This window comes from Apium graveolens, chromosome 6, assembly GCF_009905375.1.
Source record: "Apium graveolens cultivar Ventura chromosome 6, ASM990537v1, whole genome shotgun sequence".
In the NCBI taxonomy this organism is placed as follows: Eukaryota; Viridiplantae; Streptophyta; class Magnoliopsida; order Apiales; family Apiaceae; genus Apium; species Apium graveolens.
The window spans coordinates 215205615-215213517 of NC_133652.1; positions in this window are offsets into that span (position 1 = coordinate 215205615).

The window sequence follows — 7903 nt, forward strand, 5'->3', positions numbered from 1 at the left end:
TGTATCAGTAACAACCACGATTTGAAATGGAGAGAAAGCTGGAGGAGTTGGAGAAAAAGGAGGAAACTTGGAGGACAAGAGGGTAAAAAGACAGCACGATCAAGGGATGATCCATTCTAAAAAACAAACATACCAGCCTCGAGAAGAAGAAGAACAACTATAGTAAATTCAACATCACAAAACCATCTAAACCCACAAGACCAATAATAAGGCCGATGTTAGTCGTTCATGTAAATCTTGTTCGAATAGTCTAAATTCAAGTTCATGTAACTGTTGGGAACCACGGACTTAGGGTGTTACTACATTTTACGATAAAGATTACGAAAAGAGGATTACCTTGTTAATGGTTGATTCCACGCTCTTCTATTGTATTCCCAAATTCCCTTGAGCGAAGTGTGGCCTCCGTCTTCTCAAGTTATCCTCTCTTCTTGCTCCTTGGTGGCTACAATATGTTTTCACACAATTTCCAAGCAAGAAGAGAATAAGAATATATATAGGCTACAATAGGGACCATGGATAATTAGGTTGGGCCTTCTAATTACATCTTGAGCCTAGCCCAATGTAATTAAATATTAATTCAATCCACTAAAGAATTAATATTTGCACTACCTTTCCTAATACACACATAATTTTAGCAACATATAACATTTAATTAAAGTAATAAATAAAATTTATGTCCATGTCGTCCTAATTAAGTTAAACATGCAATTTTAAAAGAATTACACACATAATTAACGACACACATAATCAATAAATTAAAGCAATAATTAAAATTTAATGGAAAAAATTAAAATAAATTTTCCACTATTATGACCCTTGAAAAAAAAATTCAGCTCTCAAAAAAAAAATCTGCCCCAAGCGCGCCCCGACGCCCCAGCAGCCCTAGCAGTCCCAGCTGCCGCCGCAGCCCCAGCAGTCCCAGCTGCCGCAGCGGCCCAGCGGCCCCAGCAGCCCAAGCTGCCGCAGCGGCCGCAGCGCGTGCGCCTGTTACTTTTCTATGAGTTTTGTCTTGATTTTGTTCGATCCAAACATCAACAGCAGCCCCTTGTAATCGCACAGCGGAACAAAAAACTACCGGAATTGATTTCCGATCGCACATAAATATTACAAAATACCCGGAACAATTACAAAAAAAATAGATCTAATACAAAACTAATTTTTTAAAATCTATTCTAACACGATCAACCCTCGTGTAAATTACAACCACGATTAAACCACGTGGAAACCAAAACAAAAATTAACCACGATTAAACCACGTGGGATCCAAACACATAATTAAAATATACATGGCCATAATAGTGGATTAACAACCTGCATCAAAACCAATACAAGCAAAACACTATATACACGCATATATAATTACGACATGGACATTATATCATAAAACGTAGAACCCATTACCAGGCTCTTGATACCAATTGTTGGGAACCACGGACTTAGGGTGTTACTACGTTTTACGATAAAGATTATGAAAAGAGGATTACCTTGTTAATGGTTGATTCCACGCTCTTCTATTGTATTCCCAAATTCCCTTGAGCGAAGTGTGGCCTCCGTCTTCTCAAGTTATCCTCTCTTCTTACTCCTTGGTGGCTACAATATGTTTTCACATAATTGCCAAGCAAGAAGAGAATAAGAATATATATAGGCTACAATAGGGACCATGGATAATTAGGTTGGGCCTTCTAATTACATCTTGAGCCTAGCCCAATATAATTAAATATTAATTCAATCCACTAAAGAATTAATATTTGCACTACCTTTCCTAATACACACATAATTTTAGCAACAAATAACATTTAATTAAAGCAATAAATAAAATTTATGTCCATGTCGTCCTAATTAAGTTAAACATGCAATTTTAAAAGAATTACACACATAATTAACGACACACATAATTAATAAATTAAAGTAATAATTAAAATTTAATGGAAAAAATAAAAATAAATTTTCCACTATTATGGCCCTTGAAAAAAAAATCCAGCTCTCAAAAAAAAAATCTGCCCCAAGCGCGCCCCGACGCCCCCAGCAGCCCCTGCAGTCCCAGCTGCCGCAGCAGCCCCAGCAGTCCCAGCTGCCGCAGCGGCCGCAGCGCGTGCCTGTTGCTTTTCTGTGAGTTTTGTTTTGATTTTGTTCGATCCAAACATCAACAGCAGCCCCTTGTAATCGCACAGCGGAACAAAAAACTACCGGAATTCATTTCCGATCGCACATAACTATTACAAAATACCCGGAACAATTACAAAAAAATAGATCTAATACAAAACTAATTTTGTAAAATCTATTCTAACACGATCAACCCTCGTGTAAATTACAACCACGATTAAATCACGTGGAAACCAAAACAAAAATTAACCACGATTAAACCACGTGGGATCCAAACACATAATTAAAATACACATGGCCATAATAGTGGATTAACAACCTGCATCAAAACCAATACAAGCAAAACACTATATACACGCATATATAATTACGACATGGACATTATATCATAAAATGTAGAACCCATTACCAGGCTCTTGATACCAATTGTTGGGAACCACGGACTTAGGGTGTTACTACGTTTTACGATAAAAATTACGAAAAGAGGATTACCTTGTTAATGGTTGATTCCACGCTCTTCTATTGTATTCCTAAATTCCCTTGAGCGAAGTGTGGCCTCCGTCTTCTCAAGTTATCCTCTCTTCTTGCTCCTTGGTGGCTACAATATGTTTTCACACAATTGCCAAGCAAGAAGAGAATAAGAATATATATAGGCTACAATAGGGACCATGGATAATTAGGTTGGGCCTTCTAATTACATCTTGAGCCTAGCCCAATGTAATTAAATATTAATTCAATCCACTAAAGAATTAATATTTGCACTACCTTTCCTAATACCGTAATTTAATTAATTCGGTTCCAATATTATTTGCTTATTAAATTCCCCATGTTTAAAATATCATATGTCCATTAATTAAATAAATTACTGTTAATTTATTTAATTAATATATTTAATCCTTGATCATCTACTCAACCTTTATTTAATTATGCCAGAATAAATTCCATCTGCAGGGTTTCACATAATTAAGTCTTTTTGAGCTTTCAAGGGGACATTATTAACCTGAATATTATCAGGACATGGATTCCTTCAATAAATAATATCCACCATGTATATAATTCCATCACCCAAAATATAATGATATAATTCAAAAGAATTATTTCATATATAAATCAAAGCATGTAAATAATATACACGTGTCAATTACTATTTCCGGATTAAGAACCTAAGTATTAATAATAATATAGAATCTTAGTGTTAGATATATTTGATAATGTCATGGCTAATATGTTTTATGTTTAGCTTTCAGATCTTACTTGAACAGGATAAATCAGTACTTAACTGTTGATCAGTACTTATACTGGAAGTCAGGACTTAAGGATATCAGTACTTATGTTATCAGGAGATAATCATCAGAAGATAGATATCAGAACTTAAGTGCTGAAGGACGATCAGATAAGGACAGTAACTGATTAAAGGAAAGAAGATCAAGATAAACATAAGAAGAGATATGCATGAAGAAGGAATTCTGTAAAGAATGGAATACTTGGAAGAAAAGATATCTGATTGATATATTTTAGGAAGCAGAATTATATTCCATATCAATTAGCGATTATCTTGTAACTGTGTAGTATATAAACACATACATAGGGTTTAAACTATAAGTGTTATCATTATTAGAGAAGATTATTCATTATAACCCTAGCAGCTCTCGTGATATTTGTTCATCACTGAGAGGTAACAGTTCCATACTGTAACAGAGTTTATTGTTTCAATAAAGTTTGTTTTCTGTTACTTAAGTTCTTAAAGTTCGATTTGAGTGTACTATACACTTTATTCACCCCCTCTACAGTGTGTGTGTGACCTAACAATTGGTATCAGAGCCTATCTGTTAATATACATACAGTTAAAGATCCAAACACAATCATGTCGGACACAGAAACTACAACTAAGCCTACCAAAACTGAGGAACCACCAAAGACACAAATTCAGAGTCGGTATGAGACCATCAGAGTTCCCATACTGAGACCATCTGAATATCCCATATGGAAGGTAAGGATGACCATGTTCCTGGAAGCAACAGATCCAGAATACCTTGATAGAATCAAGAAAGGCCCTCACAAACCAACCAAGCTCGCAGTTGCAGTTGCAGGTGAAGCAGCAAAGACCGTACCAAAGGAGAAGAGTGATTATACTGCTGAAGATATAGCATCAATTGCTAAGGATGCTAAGGTACGACACTTACTGCATAGTGCCATTGATAATGTAATGTCAAACAGGGTAATCAACTGCAAGACTGCTAAGGAGATATGGGATGCTCTGGAAACAAGGTGTCAGGGAACTGACACAATTAAGAAGAACAGGAAGACAATACTCACTCAAGAGTATGAACACTTTGACTCAAAGACTAATGAGTCATTGAATGATTTATATGATAGATTTGTCAAACTTTTGAATGATTTGTCATTGGTTGATAAAGAGTATTATCTTGAAGATTCAAACCTTAAGTTCCTGTTAGCTCTTCCTGAATGCTGGGATTTGAAGGCAACGACAATAAGAGACAACTACAATCTTGATGAAACAACTCTTGACGAAATCTATGGAATGCTCAAGACTCATGAGCTGGAGATGGAATAAAGAAGCAAGAGGAAAGGAGGAAAGTCAAGGACAGTTGCTCTTAAGGCTGAAGAAGAATTCCCCAAAGCAGCTTCCTCAAAGAAAGACAAGGGTAAAGCTCTTTTCATAAAGTCTGATACTGAGTCATCAAGTTCTGAGAGTGATGATGACTCAAATTCTGAAAGCTTGCCTGAGACTGATGCTGATGAGGAGATGATGAAGCTGTGTGCTCTTATGGTGAAAGGAATCACAAAGATTGCATACAGGAAGTTCAGGAAGGGAAAGAAGTTTTCCAGGAAAGGCATAAGTTCTGATAAGAAGAATTTCAGAAGATCTGAAGGCAGAGGAGGAAAGTCTGACAGAGGAGATTACACCAATGTTAAATGCTATAATTGTGGTGAGAAAGGCCACATATCTCCTGATTGCAAGAAGGTAAAGGGTGACAAAGGCAAGGCTCTTGTCACAAAGCAGAAAAGCTGGACAGACACCTCAGACTCTGAAAGTGAGGAAAACTATGCATTGATGGCAAATGCTGATAAAGAAAGTGCTGAGAGCAGTTCTGAAGCTGCTGAAACAAAGGTACCTCAGACTACTTATGCTTTTCATACTGATGATATTAATGAGTTGAGAAGATATCTTAAAACCATGTTTGTTAGTTATAGAGATCAAACTTTAACATGTGAAAGATTAACTTCTGAAAATCTTGCATTTAAGAAAAGAAATGATTTCTTAGAAAAAGAGTTAGTCATGTTCTATCAAACTCAGAAGGATAGAGATGATGCTTTTTATGTTAGGAATGAAGTGCTAAAAATAAATGAATCTCTAAAAACTGAGTTAGAAAAGGAAAGAGAGATTATCAGGACTTGGACTAACTCTGGCAAAACAACTCAAAATTTGCTAAGTAGTGGAAACTGGAAAGAGGGCTTAGGTTATGGAGAAGATAAGAATGATAAAGGAACTGAAGAAATTAAGTCTGTTGATAAGCAAAAGCCAAAGTTAAAACCTGTTAAGTTTGTAACTGTAAAGTCTGAAAATTAAAAATCAGAAGTTACAAAGAAATTAACTTTTGACAAACTAAAACAGGAAAAGACAGCTGAAGTGAACATAGGCTTAATGACAAAGAAGCAGCTTAAGCATAAGCTGAAAGATGTTAAGAATGCAAACAAGGTAAAATCACCTAGGAAAAATAGGAATGGAAAGGAAGGTGTGAATAAAAGCAATAATTATAAACCTGTTCCTGATGCTTCTAGGAAAACATGTCATAACTGTGGAAGTTCTAACCATCTGGCTTCTTTTTGCAGGAAGAATAAGAATATTAACTCCTTACCTTCAAAGTCAGGAGTTAAGAGTCAGTCTGTTAGATACAAACCACAAAATCCTTGTTTTCATTGTGGTAGTTTATGGCATTCCATTTATACTTGTAAGGAATATCATAGCTTGTACTATGATTATTATCAAATAAAACCTTCTTTGAAGAAAGTTTCTATTGTTCCTTCTAGTGTAAATTCTGATTCAAAGTCTGATAGTGTAAGTTCTGATAAGAAAAATGTTAACATAAACTCTGATGCTAAATCCGCTGCAAATGTTAACAAACTTAATAAGGCCAAAGGATCCAAGCAAGTCTGGGTCCTTAAAACTAATAATTAGTGGTCTTTGTGATTGCAGGGCAACAGGAAAAATATTATAGTTCTGGACAGTGGATGTTCAGGACATATGACTGGAAATAAGGCCCTGCTATCAGACTTTGTGGAGAAAGCCGGCCCAAGTGTTTCTTATGGAGATGGCAACATTGGAAAAACATTGGGATATGACAATATCAATCTTGGAAATGTCATAATTAAACAAGTAGCTCTGGTCTCAGGACTTAAACACAACCTACTGAGTATAAGTCAAATATGTGACAGAGGTTATCATATTGATTTCTTTGAAGAACACTGTGAAATTGTGAGTAAATCTAAAGGCAAAGTTGTTCTGAAAGGATACAGGAGTGGTAACATTTATGAAGCTAAGCTTTCAACAAGTACTGATGGTTCTGCAATCTGTCTGATGAGTAGAGCATCAATTGAAGAAAGCTGGAATTGGCATAAGAAACTCTCTCATTTAAATTTCAATAATATAAATGAACTGGTCAAGAAAGATCTTGTGAGAGGATTGCCAAACACAGTATTTGCTCCTGATGGTCTTTGTGATTCATGTCAGAAAGCCAAACAAAGAAAATCTTCATTCAAGAACAAGACTGAATCATCAATTCTTGAGCCTTATCATCTACTACATGTTGATCTATTTGGTCCAGTAAATGTCATGTCTATTGTAAAGAAGAAGTATGCGTTGGTCATAGTGGATGAGTTCACCAGATACATATGGGTGTATTTCTTGCATACAAAAAGTGAAACTGCATCAATCTTGATTGATCATGTCAAACATCTGGATAAAATGGTCAAAGATTCTGTGAAAGTTTTAAGGATTGATAATGGCACTGAGTTCAAGAATTTGATAATGGAAGAGTTCTGCAAAAGCCATGGAATAAAACAGGAATTTTCTGCTCCTGGAACTCCACAGCAAAATGGAGTTGTTGAAAGGAAGAATAGAACTCTCATTGAAGCTGCACGTACAATGCTTGAAGAAGCAAAGCTTCCAACCTATTTCTGGGCTGAAGCTGTGCAGACTGCTTGTTTTACTCAAAATGCAACACTCATTAACAAGCATGGAAAAACACCATATGAGATGGTGAAGAAAAAGAAGCCAAATCTGAAGTACTTTCATGTATTTGGATGCAAGTGTTTTGTTCACAAGACTCATCCTGAACAGCTATCAAAGTTTGAACTAAAAGCTGATGAAGGAATCTTTGTAGGATATCCACTTTCCATAAAAGCCTTCAGAGTCTATAATTTGAGAACAAAAGTAGTCATGGAATCTATCAATGTCTCTTTTGATGACAAGAAGATTACTGGTCTTGAAGATTTCATTGACCATGATCAGCTGAGATTTGAAAATGAAGACTCAAATTCTGATACTGAAAATCCTGAAAGTCTAAGTCCTGATACTGTAAACTCTGATGGAATAAACTCTGATGTTATTGAAACTGTGGTGGCTACGCCAAGGGAAGATGCACCGATGCAGGGGGAGCATACTCAAGATCCTACCACAGCTCAAGAAATATCAGAACATACATCTGGCTCTTCAAATTCTGATTCGTCAAGTTCTGATAAGCCAAGTTCTGATAGTGCTGAAAATTTAAATACTGAA